General features: G+C 49.4%; 1 long non-coding RNA gene across 1 annotated transcript; it reads left to right on the forward strand.

Moving 5' to 3' along the window:
• The first annotated feature begins 210 nt into the window (after window positions 1-210).
• LOC114811086 lies at window positions 211-12062 on the forward strand. The gene is made up of 6 exons (XR_003758787.2): window positions 211-584; window positions 2599-2691; window positions 7228-7272; window positions 8305-8427; window positions 8537-8621; window positions 11894-12062. It is a non-coding gene; the product is annotated as an uncharacterized LOC114811086 (long non-coding RNA).
• Window positions 12063-15408: the final 3346 nt, after the last annotated feature.

Raw genomic sequence — 15408 nt, forward strand, 5'->3', positions numbered from 1 at the left:
TTAAACACCATAATTATTATTATTAAATAGAGGAAATGAGGGTTTAGTGGGGGAAGACCTCTTGGGGGAGATGTGATTTTAGGAAGGCTCTGAAGGTGGGGAGAGTGATAGTCTGTCTACTTTTAAGGTCCAGGCTGCTCTGACTGTGCCTTGGGTCCAGTGTCAGCGGCCCGTGAGGAGGGAACTCAGACAGGACAGGAAGGTGGGGTGGGGGGGTCAAGACAGAGATGAGACCCCCTAGACATCTGCTTGTAATTTGCATTTCCCTGGACAAACCCTTTCATGCTACAGATCCAATCTTAACCTATCCCTTACCCCCTTTCCTATCCTACCCTATCTTCCCCACAACCACCCCCTCCTCTATCGAAGTGGCTGGGGCTTTCTCCCGGGAAACCTGATCTCTAACCCAGCTGCTCCCAATCAGGTGGATTACTGACGTCAGGCAGGGCCCCGCCCTGACCTATATAAGCCTCTAGAGTGGGAGGGCATTTCCGAGCTGAATGAGTTTTCTTTTTTATGTCTGTGCCTGTTGAGTTTGGGAGGAGGAAAAAGCTGTTGGGGCTCAATGAGGTGTTAACTTTTGGGTAACTATGAATCTGCTTTTTGGCTTGCTAGTGGTGGGGGTGGAGGGGGACTCTTCTGGGTCTGGTAATTTCTTTAAAGGCTTCCCTGCCAGGTTGTTGTGGGGAGGTATCATCCTGACCTTTTTCCTGATCTCCTTCATGCCTGTGAGGGGGGTGGGTAGTGGGGTGAAGGGCTTAACACTCCATCACGGAGGGCTTCCTGGCTCCTCAAACTGCTTTGTTCTCTAGCCTCTCTCTGTGGCTATAGAAATTCAAAGAGACACTTGCTTCCTGCAATCAATCAGTGGTATTTATTGAGTGCTTACTAGGTGTAGACCACTGTACTGCAAGGTTGGGAGAGTATAGTAGTGCAGAATTAAGATAAGTTTCCTGCAGCCCTGACTTATCACCTTACTGTACCTGCCCACTTTTCCGTTCTCAACATTGTGTCGTCTTCTCCTACCCTTTCAGATATGCTTCTTCTTCACATACTAACGTAGTTTCCTTTCAATCTTATAGGTCCAGCATCAGTTGAATGAGGAGGACCCAAATAACACAGGCTGGGTGAGGGAAGGGTCTGAGTAGAAGAATGATAATGATGGTATTTATGTGTTTACTATGTGCCAAGCACTGTTCTAAACACTGGGGTAGATACAAGGTAATGAGGTTGTCCCATGGGGGGCTCACAGTTTTAATGCCCATTTTACAGATCAGGTAACTGAGGCCTAGTGAAGTGACTTTCCCAAAGTCACATAACTGACAAGTAGTGAGTTGTGGGGTGAATATTTAAGTGCTTGGTGGGTGTGCCAAAACACATGGGTGAGCTCAAAGGGAAAATAAAGTATGTGTATGTTGTGTGTTTTTGGGGGAGTTGGGCATGGGGAACATGTGAGTTTTTAGTTAGGAACGGCTTATTGGAGAAGAAATGATTTCGATAGCGGTCTTATAGTTTGGGGAGACCACTAGCATGTCCACTGTGTAGGTGGGTGGCTGTGGTCCATGTGAGACAGAAAGAGGGGGCTGGACTTTGCAGGGGCTTCTTAAACCCCACTCATGAGCCATCTGGGGGTGGATGTCCAAGGGTTCCAGGTGAAGGGAAGAGAGGGACCAGAAGCTTCTCACCACACTTTGGCCATGAGGACTGCTCCCCCTGCAGTGAGAATGCAGAGCAGGTGATTCCCATGGAGAAGTAAAATCAGGACCTGAGCTTTCATCTCTATAGGAAGGTGATGGGGCCATGTGTGGATCAGTAAGGATTATGGCAAGGATGAGGAGGAAGTGAATGGAGGGGCCTGTCATTCTCATCCCTGAGGCTGGTTCTGCAAACAGCAGTTAAGGACCTGTGGAAAGAAGGAACTGGTTTTGTCTCACTTGACTGTGGGACTGAGAAGACCCAGGAGCCTTAATTTTATGGATGGGTCAATCCTCCCTGAACCCACAGTCCTGTCCACAGGGTCACCCTGCTCATCTCTAGCCCCTCCAGAGCTGAACCCCCTTGATCGCTGACAGTGATTACCTCTGAGGGAGTTGGGAGGGTGCAGGGGGGTAGGGGTCAGTCTAGAGTGAAGGGTGAAGCTGGCCAGGTGCTTTATGGTTTGCTAGTTGGAAGCTGTTCTAGGCCAGGTTCTAGGCTAAGGGCCTCCCTGCAGGTCTGTTGTGTGGGTGGGTGGGTAGAGAGGGAAGGAGGAATCATCCATCACCTATCCTGACCTCATGCTCTTGTTGTGCATAGGATGATGGGTATTGGGATGAAGATCCTAATAGTCCATCTCAGATGGCTCCCTCACTCTTCAAACTGCCTCTTTGTTCTCCAGCCTCTTTCTGTAGCTGTGAAAGTTCTCCAGGATGCTACCCTCTTGCAGTCAATCGGTGGCATTTACTGAATGCTTAGTATGTGCAGAGTACTTTTCTAAGTGCTTGGGAGAGGACAGTACAACAGATTTAGCAGACAGGTTCCTTGCAGCCCTGACTCTCCAGTATATCTGCCTCCACTTTTCTGCTCTCATTATGGTGTCTCCCTCCCTTATACCTTCAGATGTGCTTGTCTTCTGGATTCTCCAAGAGTCCCCTTCCAATCTTATAGGTTCAGGATCATTTTAATGGAGTGGTCCCAGACGATACGATACAGGTAAGCGAAGGATCTGAGTATAAGGATATGTATTTAATTGTTTTGGAGTGCATTTTTCAGCGCTTAGTGGGTGGGATAATGTTAATGGCTGAGCTGGAAGGGAAAATAAAATGTGTCTGGGTGTCAAGGTCAGGAAAGGAACCCTTCTGTGAGTGCTGGTGGCTTCTGGCAATGTAGTGCGAGGTGGAGGATAGTGGCCATCAGTGTGTCCACCCCACTGCTCTCTGAGAAGAGTCAAGTGAGCTCCATCAAGGTTTGGTAGTAACTGTGTGTGTTTGTGCATACGCGCACATTCTAGCTGTATGGGGGGGTTGGGGATGCTAAAGAAAATTTTAGTAAGGAGGAAATTCAAGATAGTTGCTTGCTTTTTTTTCTCCCTCTGGTCTTTCCGCAGTACAGACTTGACTAGTGGAAACCCCTGGCAGAGAGCACTGAAGCAGAGGTTCATGAAGCGGGAAGTTGCAGTGGGAACCGAAATTTTAGGACTGCCACTTAGCAGTACTTCAACCTAGGCGGTCTAGCCCCACACCTTTTATGGATTTTGTTATCATGATGGCTAACCAGCGTGGCTCAGTGGAAAGAGCCCGGGCTTTGGAGTCAGAGGTCATGGGTTCGACTCCTGGCTCTGCCACTTGTCAGCTGTGTGACTTTGGGCAAGTCACTTAACTTCTCTGTGCCTCAGTTACCTCATCTGTAAAATGGGGATTAACTGTGAGCCTCACGTGGGACAACCTGATGACCCTGTATCTCCCCCAGTGCTTAGAACAGTGCTCTGTACATAGTAAGCGCTTAACAAATACCAGCATTATCATTATTATTATTATCATCAGGGGTGTGGGTCGGGGGCCCTGAGCAGGTATTGTATTAGAAAGTGATTTATTCCATGCTTAGCTGCTGGACCTCCAGTCCCTTGAGGACAAGCCATTTCTGGAGTGACATAGTTGGATCTGAGCTGCAGTTTGGCATTTGTTTAGTGTAGACTGAAGCAGCTTGCTTAAGCATGGTCTGTCTCCACACCTCTCTGTTAGGGCCAGCATCTTGGGAACGAGGGGGCTGGTGGAGGGCTAGGTGCTTGCAGGAAAACTAGGCTGCCTGGAATCCACATGTGTCTTAAGGCCAGGCTCCACAAGTCCCAATGGGTTTTAGCCAAGACAGGCGGAGAAGCTCTTATGACACCTCACCTCCATCAGATCCGTGCTCCAGGCTCTACTGCCCCTATCCAGAGGAGGCTTTGGTGGTGAGTCACAAGTCTCCCACCCCTCACCCCCTGCACTAGATGTGTCCCCTTGGCTCGGATGCAGATAGGAGTCCCGGAACACCAACCCCCTGCAGTACACAACTCAGTGTAGGATGACTTGAGGAAGAATCTGACCGGCTATTAGTCTCCAAACAGAGACTGCTCAACAGCTCTCCCTGGACTTGAGGACCATCCCCTTGCAGTGTGGGTCTGTTGAAATCAATTCTCAGATTTGCCCACCCTGGAGAGATGGAGCTGTGGATCACATCGCCACCACAAAGGGAAGGTTTATTTTTCTTTGTTTTGTGTGTGTGTGTGAGAGAGAGAGAGAGAGAGGGAGAGAGAGATGGGGTTAGTTTTTTGGATAAATTAGTGAGGTGGGGGCTGGTTCTGGTTGCTGAGGCTCTGTGCAGGGAACTGGTTCTGTTGTATTTGACTGTGGCACTGAGGAGACCTGAGCACCTAAATTCAATATACAGGTCCAATATCCCTCTGTCCACAGTGCTGCCTGCAGGGTCACCCTCCGCATACTCAATCCCTGGAGAAGGAACCCTTCTGTGTCTTTGGTGGCTTCTGGGATTCTAATATCTGGAGTAGGAAAGGGTGGCATCAATGTGGCCACTCCATTTGACTCTAAGGAGCAGAGTCTGGCAGACTCCCGTCTGAGACCATCTACAGGGGTGTGGTTTGGGAGGAGCGGAGTAGCCAGGCTTGGTAGTAGAGGTTGACTTGTGCAGTTGTGCTGGACCTCCAGTCTCTGGAGAATGAGGCCCTCCTGGAGTAACAGAGCTGGGGTTCTGAGAAGGGGGCCACTAAGGATCAATAGGGCAGAGTGTTGCAGTCAGCATAACTGGGGTCATCTGTCTATCCAGCGCAGTTCTCCTGATGATGGGTTCAGTGTTTCATAGGGGAGAGGGAAATGGAGACTGCAAGAAACTCCTAGTTAATTTGAAATCTCTGCCCCTCGCCCTCCAACTATGAATCAACTGAGTCTGCTGGAGACTGAAGGGTTTGGCCACAGAGGTGGACTGCAGAGGGCAGAATGGGGGAACCCGGCCCCTCAGGCTCACTAGTCCACGTGCATCTTTAAAGACCAGGTTCCACAACTCCAGATGGGTTTTCTTCAGGGCTGGTGGGGAAGCTCTAGTGACACCTGACTTCCATTAGACCCAAATTCTACTGCCTCCTACCCAGAGGAGGGCTCTGCATTGAGCCCTGTGGCTTGGAGGGGGCGTGGGGTGGGTGTGAGGGAGAAGGGGAGAGTGAGTCTGCCTTGTAGTCTCAGACAAAGAAACAGTGTTTGTCCCACCAGCCACCCCCCAAAAACTAGATTGTCTGCAATCTTCTAGGCTTCCTTCTCCTGCTCTGAGAGACTGGGAATGGACACATCAGGAATGATGAAACAGTAAAACACAAGACCATGCACAAAATAAAAACAAAATCAGCTCTCTTCCTCTTCTCTCACTCTCTTCTGCACTTAGTACACTGCCTCCTGTGCTTAGTACAGTGTCTGGCCCATAGTAAGGGCTTAACAGAGACCATTATTATTCGATAGAGGAAATGAAGGCTTAGAAGGGGAAGACCTCTTGGAGGATTTGTGATTTTAAGAAGGCTCTGAAGGTGAGGAGAGTGACAGCCTGTCTGCTTTGAAGGGCCAAGCTGCCCTGACTGTTCTTGGGGTCCAGTGTCAGCTGCCCGGATGTGGAGACTGTGAGGAGGGAACTGAGTCAGGACATGGGGGTCAAGAGATGAGACACCCTGGACAGCTGTTAGGAATCTGTTTCCCTGGACAAACCCTTAAATAATAATAATGATGATAGTATTTGTTACACACTTACTGTGTGTCGGGGACTGTACTAAGCCCTGGTGGATTGAAGCCAACTGGGTTGGGCACAATCCCTGTCCCACATGGGTCAATCCCCATTTTAGAGATGAGGTAACTGAGGCTCAGAGAAGTGAAGTGACTAGGCCCAGGGTTACACAGCAGACAAATGGCAGAGCTGGGATTAGAATCCATGACCTTCAGGCTATAGATCCTCTCCACTGCTCCCCTTTCCCCTCCACCCCCCACTTTCCCACAGCCATCCCCTCCTCCAGTGAAGCAGATAGGGCTTCTTCCCGGGATACCTGATCTCGCACCCAGCTGCTTCCATTCAGGCTACCATCCTGGCCCTATATAAGCCTCTGGGGCATCACTCAATCTGCTCAGAGTTGTGTGTGTTTGTGTCACTTTAAGTGTTTAGTGAGTTTAGGCAAAAAAAATGGAGGAGGAGGGGTTGAGTTTGGGGTTACCCTGAGTCTGTTTTCTGGCTTAATAATAATGGTATTTGTTAATCGCTTAGTATGTGCCAAGCACTGTTAGCATTGGCTTGCGAACTGGGAGCTCTTCTGGGCCGGGTAATACTTTGAAAGACTTCCTGGCAGGACTGTTCTGCTAGGGGTATCATCATCCCTCACCTATCCTGACTTCATTAATAATAATGTTGGTATTTGTTAAGCGCTTACTATGTGCAGAACACTGTTCTAAGTGCTGGGGTAGATACAGGGTAATCAGGTTGTCCCACATGAGGTTCACAGTTAATCCCCATTTTACAGATGAGGTAACTGAGGCACAGAGAAGTTAAGTGACTTGCCCACAGTCACACAGCTGATAAGTGGCAGATCAGGGATTCAAACCCATGACCTCTGACTCCCAAGCCTGGGCTTTTGCCACTGAGCCATGCTGCAGGGGTGAGGGGTGAATAGTGGGGTGAAATGTCTAAAACTCCATCTCAAAAGGCTTCCTGGCCACTCAAACTGCCTTTTTTTTTCTCCAGCATTTCTCTGAGGCTGTGTACGTTCTGAGACACTTCCTTCCTGCAAACAATGGTATTTGAGTGCTTACTTTGTGTAGAGCACTGTACTCCATGCTTAGGAGGGTTCAATATAACAGAATGAGTGGACATGTTACCTGCAGCCCTAATGCATCACTTCAGCACACCTGTCCCCCACTTCTCTGCTCTCATTATGGTGTTTCCTTCCCTTATACCTTCAGTTATGCTTGTCTTCCACATTGTAAGGTCGCTTCTTTTGCATCTAGTCAGAGTTCATGGGTTCGAATCCCAGCTCTGCCACTTGCTAGCTGTGTGACTTTGGGCAAATCACCTAACTTCTCTGTGCCTCAGATACCACATCTGTAAAATGGGGATTAAAACTGTGAGCCCCACGTGGGACAATCTGATCACCCTGTAACCCCCCAGTGCTTAGAACAGTGCTTTGCACATAGTAAGTGCTTAACAAATACCATTATTATCTGATAGGTCCAGCATCAGATGAATGGGGAGGACACAGTTGATACAACATTGGTAAGGGAAGGATCTGAGAATAAGGGTATGTGGTGAATGCTTCAGTGCTTGGTGGGTGAGCCTAATTGCGTGGGTGAGCTGGAAGGGAAAATACGGTTTGTGGTGGGGTTGGGAGTGGCTGGTGAGGGTGAGAGCCTTAGGGTAAACTTGTTGGAGAAGAAACAATTTCAGTGAGGTTTTCAAATTTTGGAAAACTGCTGGCATGTGCAGGATGCAGGTGAGGGATGGGAGGATGTGTGGAGGGTGGAGGTGGACCAAGTGAGACACAGTGAGCCGGCTGGAGCTTTCAGGGACTTCCTAAATCCAACTCAGAACCTCCAGGTTGGGAGGTGGATGTCCAGTGGGTCCTGGTGAGGGGAAGAGAGGAACCAGCTCACTTCTCCTCCCAGAGGCTTCTCATCACACAAAAATGTGGTAAAGTGTGAGTTTGGGGCCCCGGGGATTGGGGTAGGGGAGGAGGGTGTGCACGTGTGTGTGTGCATTTGTGTGTGTTTGTCAAGATCACTCTTTACGTCCTCTTCTCCCAGGGAAGGAACTGTTCTGTGAGGGCTGCTGGCTTCTGGCAATGGAGTGTTAGGTGGAGGATAGTACCCATAATGGGGTCCACCCCATTCCTCTCTTGAGAAGAGTTGAGTGGGCTTGTGATTCATCAGGGGTGTGGGTGGGGAGGACAGAGTAGGCATTATATTAGAAAGTAAATGATGCCATGCATAGCTGCTGGCCCTCCAGTCCCTTGAGGACAAGCCATTTCTGGAGGGACACAGTTGGATCTGAGGTGCAGGTTGGTATTGGTTTAGGGTAGAGTAAGCATCTGGTTTAAAGTTGGCTTAGATCTACATCTGTCTCTGTTTGGGCCAGTGTCTTGGGGGTGGGGGTTGGAGGGCCAAGTGCTTGCAAGAGAACTAGGCTGCCTGCAACCCTCCCCCCTCCCCCCCCCAACACACACCCTCCCCTTCTCCAGTTGAGACCACAGGCTGTTGATAGAGGGCAGGGCGGGGCATCCACACCCCTCAACATTAGTTACCCATTTAGGTGTGGCGTTCAAGACCAGGATCCACAGCTCCAGACACAGACCTCATCTCAAGTGCTCCATTGTGACACCCCACTCGATCGGGTAGGGGATCTTCTGCGCCATCCCCCGAGAAGGTCTCGGTGGTGAGTCCAAAATCCCCTGGTGGTATGTGGGCTCAGTACTGGCAGCGCAGGGCGGTATAGTCACGGGGCAAATCTGACCCATCTGTTGTTCTTTCTACTGACACCTTAGTGCATAAACCTTGCTTCATGGACCATCTCTCTTATGTGGACACGAGCCAATTCCCAGAAATGCCCTGCTTGTCAAGATGGTCATGGTATGTATGTAGTGTGTTGGCAGGGGGAGTTGGGGGTGGGAAGGTTAGTGAGAGGACCACCACTCTCAGCACAGAAGTTGGTTCTGGAAGCTGAGGGTCTGAGCAGGGCACTCGTTCTGTTGAACTGTGGGACCGAGCAGACTCGGGGCCCTTAATTCTATTGATGGGTGAAGCCTCTCTGCCCACAGTCCTGTCTGCAGGGTCACCCTGCACATCCTCAGTCTCCAGAGAAGGAAGCCTTCTGGAAAGGATAGTCGGGTTGGGCACATTCCCTGTCCCACTGGGGCTCCTAGTCTTAATCCGTATTTTACAGGTGAGGTCACTGAGTCCCAGAGAAGTAAAAAAAAGTAAAGCCCAAGGTCACACAGCAGACGAATGGCAGTGCGGGGATTACAATTGATGTCCTGCTGACTCTCGGGCCCATGCTCTATCCAGTAGGCCAAGTTGCCTCGCATTTCCTCCTGCCTTCCCATGAGCTCGTCCTCTAGATCGTGAGCAGGGAGTGTGTCCGTTTGTTCTTGTATTGTAGTCTCCCAAGCGCTTGGTGCAGTGCTTTGCACACAGTAAGGGCTCAATAAATACCATCAAATGATCGAATGAATGACATCTCTACTCGGATGTCCCGCCGACACCTCAAATTTAACAGGCCCCAAATAGAACTCCTCTTATTCCCACCCACATGCTCCCTATCTCCACCCAAACACTCCTCTTCCAAATTCTTTCCCGTCATTATAGACCATGCCACCATCCTCCCCGCCCCTCAAGCCGGTAACCTTGGCATTATGCTCAGCTCATCCCTCATTCGGTCACCTGGGCGTTATCCTCGGCTCACCTGGCATTCGGCCTGCATATTCAACCCATCACCAAATCCTGGAGGCTTTCTCTTCATGTTTCTAAAATCCACCCTGTCCTCTTGGTGCAAACTGCTACCCCACAGATCCAAGCATTTTTCCTATCCTGACAGGATGGGAGTTTGGCTGGATGTAGGGGTTAGAGCCCGGGCCTGGGAGTCAGATGGTCATGGGTGCTAATCCTAGCTCTGCCACTTTTCTGCTGTGTGGACTTCATTCAATAGCATTGAGCGCTTACTATGTGCAGAGCACTGTACTAAGTCCTTGGAATGTACAAATCGGCAACAGATAGAGACAATCCCTGCCCTTTGACGGGTTTACAGTCTAATCGGGGGAGACAGGCAGACAAGAACAATGGCAATAAATAGAGTCAAGGGGAAGAACATCTCATAAAAACAATGGCAACTAAATAGAATCAGGGTGATGTACACCTCATTAAACAAAATAAACAGGGTGATAAAGATATATACAGTCGAGCGGAAGAGTACGGTGCTGAGGGGGTGGGACGGGAGAGGGGGAGGAGGAGAGGGAAAGGGCGGGAGAAGAGGGTTTAGCTGTGGAGAAGTGAAGGGGGGGTAGAGGGAGCAGAGGGGAAAAGGGGGGAGCTCAGTCTGGGAAGGCCTCTTGGAGGAGGTGAGCTTTAAGTAGGGATTTGAAGAGGGGAAGTGAATTAGATTGTCTGAGGGGAGGAGGGAGGGCATTCCAGGACCACGGGAGGACGTGGCCCAGGGGTCGGCGGGATAGGCAAGACCGAGGAACGGTGAGGAGGTGGGCGGCAGAGGAGCGGAGTGTGCGGGGTGGGCAGTAGAAAGTCTCCCCATTCTGCAGATGAGGGAACCGAAGTGCCGAGATGTGAAGTGACTTGCCCTAGGTCACATGGCAGATGAGTGGCGGGACTTAGAGGGGTACCCAAGTCCTCTGACTCCCTGGTTTGTGCTCTGCACACGTTAAGCCCTCATTAAATAGGACCATTGACTGGTTGCTCTTTCCACTAGCCCACACCCATTCCTCCCCTTAGTGGTTGAAAGTCAATCCAAGGTATTTATTGAACGCTTACTAGGAAGAGAGCACTGTACTAAGCAATTGGGAGAGTCCAGTACAATAGAATTAGTAGGCATGTTCCCTGCCCATAAGGAGCTAACAGTCTGGAGTCTAAAAGACCAGCTTTTTGATTTTTCCTATTTCCCGCTTCTTAGAACTTCAATATTTTTGGCTTCCTAAAAGTGATGAATGTGAGGCCGGGGAGAGAAATGACGTTTGCCAGTAGGAGCTGGGATTTTGAGGTTATTCTGCTGCTTGGTTTGTTCCCTAGTGGAGAGAGCCCAGGCTTGAGTGTCAGGAGGCCCTGGCTTCTGATCCTGGCTCTGCCACTCATCTGTCATGTATTTATTTATATTAAAATCTCTCTTCCTGTCGTGTCTGTAAACTCATGGTGGGCAGAGATGGTGTCTGTTATATTGTTCTACAGTATTCTTTCCAAGGGCTTAGTACAATGGTCTGCACCTAGTAAGGGCTGAGAATGTGATTGACTGTGGGGGATATTAGGCGGATCACTTGGCTTCTCTGGGCCTTAGTGACCTTATCTGTAAAACGGGGATTAAAACTGTGAGCCCCGTGGGGCACATGGGCTGTGTCAAACCTGATTCCCGTGTATGTACCTCTTTGCTTAGAACAGTGCCTGCCTGGCACATAAATGCTTAACAGATCCCATGCATTGTCATATTTATTATGTTCTTCATGTGTGCAGAGCACTGTACTAAGTGCTTTGGAGAGTCGAAGAGAGCAGTGGGCAGATACATTCCCTGCCACCCTCCTACTTAAATCACGTCCCTTGTGGGAGATAGACTTGGCTGAACTATCTTCATCATTATCATCATGAGCCCCACAGGGACGGGACCTGTGTCCGACCTCACTGTCAGATGGATACAGATGGGGGAAGCAGCATGGCTCAGTGGAAAGAGCCTGGGCTTCAGAGTCAGAGGTCATGGGTTTGACTCCCGGCTCTGCCACTTGTCAGCTGTGTGACTGTGGGCAAGTCACTTAACTTCTCTGTGCCTGTTACCTCATCTGTAAAATGGGGATTAACTGTGAGCCTCATGTGGGACAACCTGATTACCCTGTATCTACCCCAGTGCTTAGAACAGTGCTCTGCACATAGTAAGTGCTTAACAAAGACCAACATTATTATTATTATTATTATAATACAGTGCTTGTCCCACTGGCTAAGTAAGAGAGAAAACAGGTATTGAATTCCTTTTTACAGCTGAGGGAACAAAGGCTCTGCTAAGTGAGGTGATGAGGATGGGATTTGTTAAGCACTATGTGTCAAGCACTGTTCTAAGGGTCTGGGTAGGTCCAAGCTCATGCAGTTGGACACTTCCCTGTCCCACATGGGTCTCGATCTTAATCCCCATTTTACAGATGAGGGCACTGAGGCACAGAACGGTGAAGTGACTGGCTCCCGGGCACCCAGGGGACGAGTGGAGCCGGGATGAAAACACGGAAGCCCTGACTCGCAGCCGTGCATTCCTTCAACAGGGCCGACTGTCAGGTATCTTGCTAGGGATTTTATGGGTAGACTTGTAAGTCTTGACTTATGGTTCAGAGATTTTATGATACACCTAGATCACCCCAACCCAAATCAACCCCCGAATCACCCCAGCAAAATCATCGTGGGGGTTACATTTTAAATGGGCATTAATTTCTGATTGATCTCCATTTTACAGAGGAGATCAATACAGGGGCCCAGAGAAGGGAAGTGACTTCTCCAAGGTCACCCAGCAGAGCAGAGACAAAACTGGAATTAGAACTCAGGTCCTTCTGACTCCCAGGCCAGGACAATAGCCCCGAGACCTCCTCTGCTTCTTCTGGTAGAGTATTCCCCTTCCTCCCTCTAGCCCCAGGGTAGTTGGCCAGACTGGGCATGGAGCTCAATTCCTCTTCAGCCTGGCTTCTTCTCTCTTTTTTCTTTTTCTTTGAAATGACATTTCTTATGTGCTTACTCTTTGTCAAGCACTGTTCTAAGCCTGATCAGGTAGGCCAGTCAGTCAGTTGCATTTGAGTGCTTATGGTGTACTGAGTCCTCCTTTCCTCTTCTCCCACTCCCTTCTGTGTCACCCTTACTTGCTCCCTTGATTCATCCCCCCAGCACTTATGTCCATTGATTGATTTCCATTACTGTCCATCTCCCCCTCTAGACCGTAAGCTCATTGTGGGCAGGGAATGTGTCCTTTTATTCTTCGATTGCACTTTCTCAAGCGTTTGGCCCACTGCTCTGCACACAGTAAACACTCGGTAAATATGATTGACTGACTCTTCAGCCTGGGCTCCTCCTTTTTTTTTCTTTTCCCTTTTTAAATGACATTCGTTAGATGCTTACTCAGTGTTGAGCACTGTTCTAAGCCCTGCAGTGGCTACAAGTTGATCAGGGCGGGCACAGTCCCTGCCATTCATGGGGCTTCAAGTCCTCGTGCCCATTTTACCGAAGAGGCAACTGAGGGCCAGAGAAGTAAGTGACTTGCCCAAGGTCCCACAGCAGGTAAGTGGCAGAACTGGGATGAGAATCCAGGTCCTCTGACTGGCAGGGCTCCCGGCTCCAGTCACCAGGCTAAGTGGCTTTTCCACAGCCTTTGGGAAGACGTCACCAAAAGCCAAGTCAAATGGGGCTCAAGCGCCCAGCACCCTAGCTCGTTGTGGGTGGCGAATGTATCTGCTTACTGTTCTCCTGTGCTCTCCTAAGCACTTAGCACAGTACTTTGCACAGAATAAGCGCTCGATACATACGATCGAATGAATGGACTAATGAATAACTCGCCCAGCTCCACCCCACTTGGGGCTCTTTGGATAACCTGGCCTGGCTAAGGGCCCAGAGGGTCAAAATCCATCACTTGGACCCAGTGTGCAAATTTGTTTGGAGAATGCCCCGGGAAACCTAGGGGATACTGGAGGGGAGGGAGTGGGTGTTCAGTATCATCTGAGGCTCTTGATATGCCCATCACTAACCACGTCGTCGATGAGTCCAACCACCACTCGTTACTCAGGATGACAGCTGGCCGTATGTATTGAGGGCTTACTGTGTGCAGAGCACTGTAATAAGCGCTTGGAGGCCTGCCCCGACTAAGCCCTCCTTTCTTTTCTCCCACTCCCTTCCACTTCGCCCTGACTTGCTCCCTTTTTTCATCCTCTTCCCAGCCCCAGGGCACTAATGTCATACCTGGCATTGTATTATATGAATGTCTGTCTCCCCCCTGTAAGAATGAGCGCTTAGTGAGTGCAGAGCACTGTACTAAGCTCTTGGGAGAGCACACCATAACACCTAGACACATTCCCAGTCCACAGTGATCTTACAGTCAAGAGGGGGAGACAGACGTGAATAGAAATCACTATATTCTAGATGCATAGGTAGAGTGCTATGGGGCTGAGGGAGGGGTGAATTAAAGGGGAGCCAATCCCAGTACTTTTTTTTTTAATTGGTATTTAAGTCCTTGCTGTATGCCAGGTAGTGTGCCAGTTTTGGGAGCAATAGAAGCTAATCAGATTGGACACAGTCATGTGCCAAAGTCCACCTGAGTTGCAGAGAAGTGAAGTGGTTTTGTCTGGTGTCACCTAGCAGGCCAGTGGCAGAGCAGGTCCTTCTGACTCCCAGGCCCATGCTCTAGCCACTAGGCAACACCGCTTTTCTACAAGTCATTGATTTTTTTTTTTTCTCTCCGAGCTTTCATTCAATCGTATTTAATGCTTGTCTTTCAGCCAGCGCTTAAACAAATACCATAATTATTATTCTTATCGTTCATTCATTCATTAAATCATATTTCTTGAGCACTTGCTGATGTGCAGAGCACTGTCCTAATGCTTGGACGAGTACAATCTAATAATAAACAGTCGTATTCCTTGCCCTCAGCGTGCTGACCATCTAGAGGGCCCGGAGAAGGGTATTATATCAATCAATAAATGACAGATCTGGAATTTTAAATGGTATGGGGCTGGAGCGGGGGATGAATGAAGGGAGCAAGTCAGGGTGACAGAGGAGAGAGCGGGAGAAGAGGAAAGGGGGGCTTCTTTGTGCAGAGCACCGTAGGAGATGCCTGGGACAGTCCCATAGTCAGGAGACACTGCCCCTGCCCTTGAAGATCTTATATCCCCTGAAATGCACACCAACCTTTCTTGGTTCTTTTCATGACAGGGAAAGACCTAGTAAAAGACAAATATCATTCTCCTTTTTATTCCCTTAAATAACCGGGGGGGAACATTGCCTGGCTACAGTTTGGTCAACAACTTCTGTCCTGTTCTATCCACCATTAGTGGGATATCTGACCTTCACCCTCAGCACCCCTAGCCCCGACCCCCACGTTCCTCCCCTCCCAGCACCACAGCACCTATGTCCAAATATTTCATTTATTTATTTTATTGCCGTCTGTCTCCCCCGCTCTAGACCGCTCTAGCTCCTCGTGGACAGGGAATGTGGCCGTTTATTATTGAATCAATCAGTTGTATTTATTGAACACTTAATGTGTGGACTGTAATTAATGTTGGCATTTGTTAAGCGCTATGTGCAGAGTGCTGTTCTAAGCACTGGGGGAGGTACAGGGTAATCAGGTCGTCCCACGTGAGGCTCACAGTTAATCCCCCTTTTACAGATGAGGGAACTGAGGCACAGAGAAGTTAAGTGACTTGCCCACAGTCACACAGCTGACAAGTGGCAGAGCCGGGAGTCGAATTCATGACCTCTGACTCCGAAGCCCAGGCTCTTTCCACTGAGCCACGCTTTGCAGAGTACTGTACTAAGCAATTGGGGAAATGCAGTTCAACCATAAATAGTGACATTCCCTGCTCACCATGACCTTACAGTCCAGAGAATTGTTGTATTGTCCTCTCCCCAGTGCTTAGTACAGTGCTGTGCACAAAGTAAGAGCTTAGTAAGTACGACTGAGTTTAAT

This window comes from Ornithorhynchus anatinus, chromosome 4 (assembly GCF_004115215.2).
Source record: "Ornithorhynchus anatinus isolate Pmale09 chromosome 4, mOrnAna1.pri.v4, whole genome shotgun sequence".
NCBI lineage: Eukaryota > Metazoa > Chordata > Mammalia > Monotremata > Ornithorhynchidae > Ornithorhynchus > Ornithorhynchus anatinus.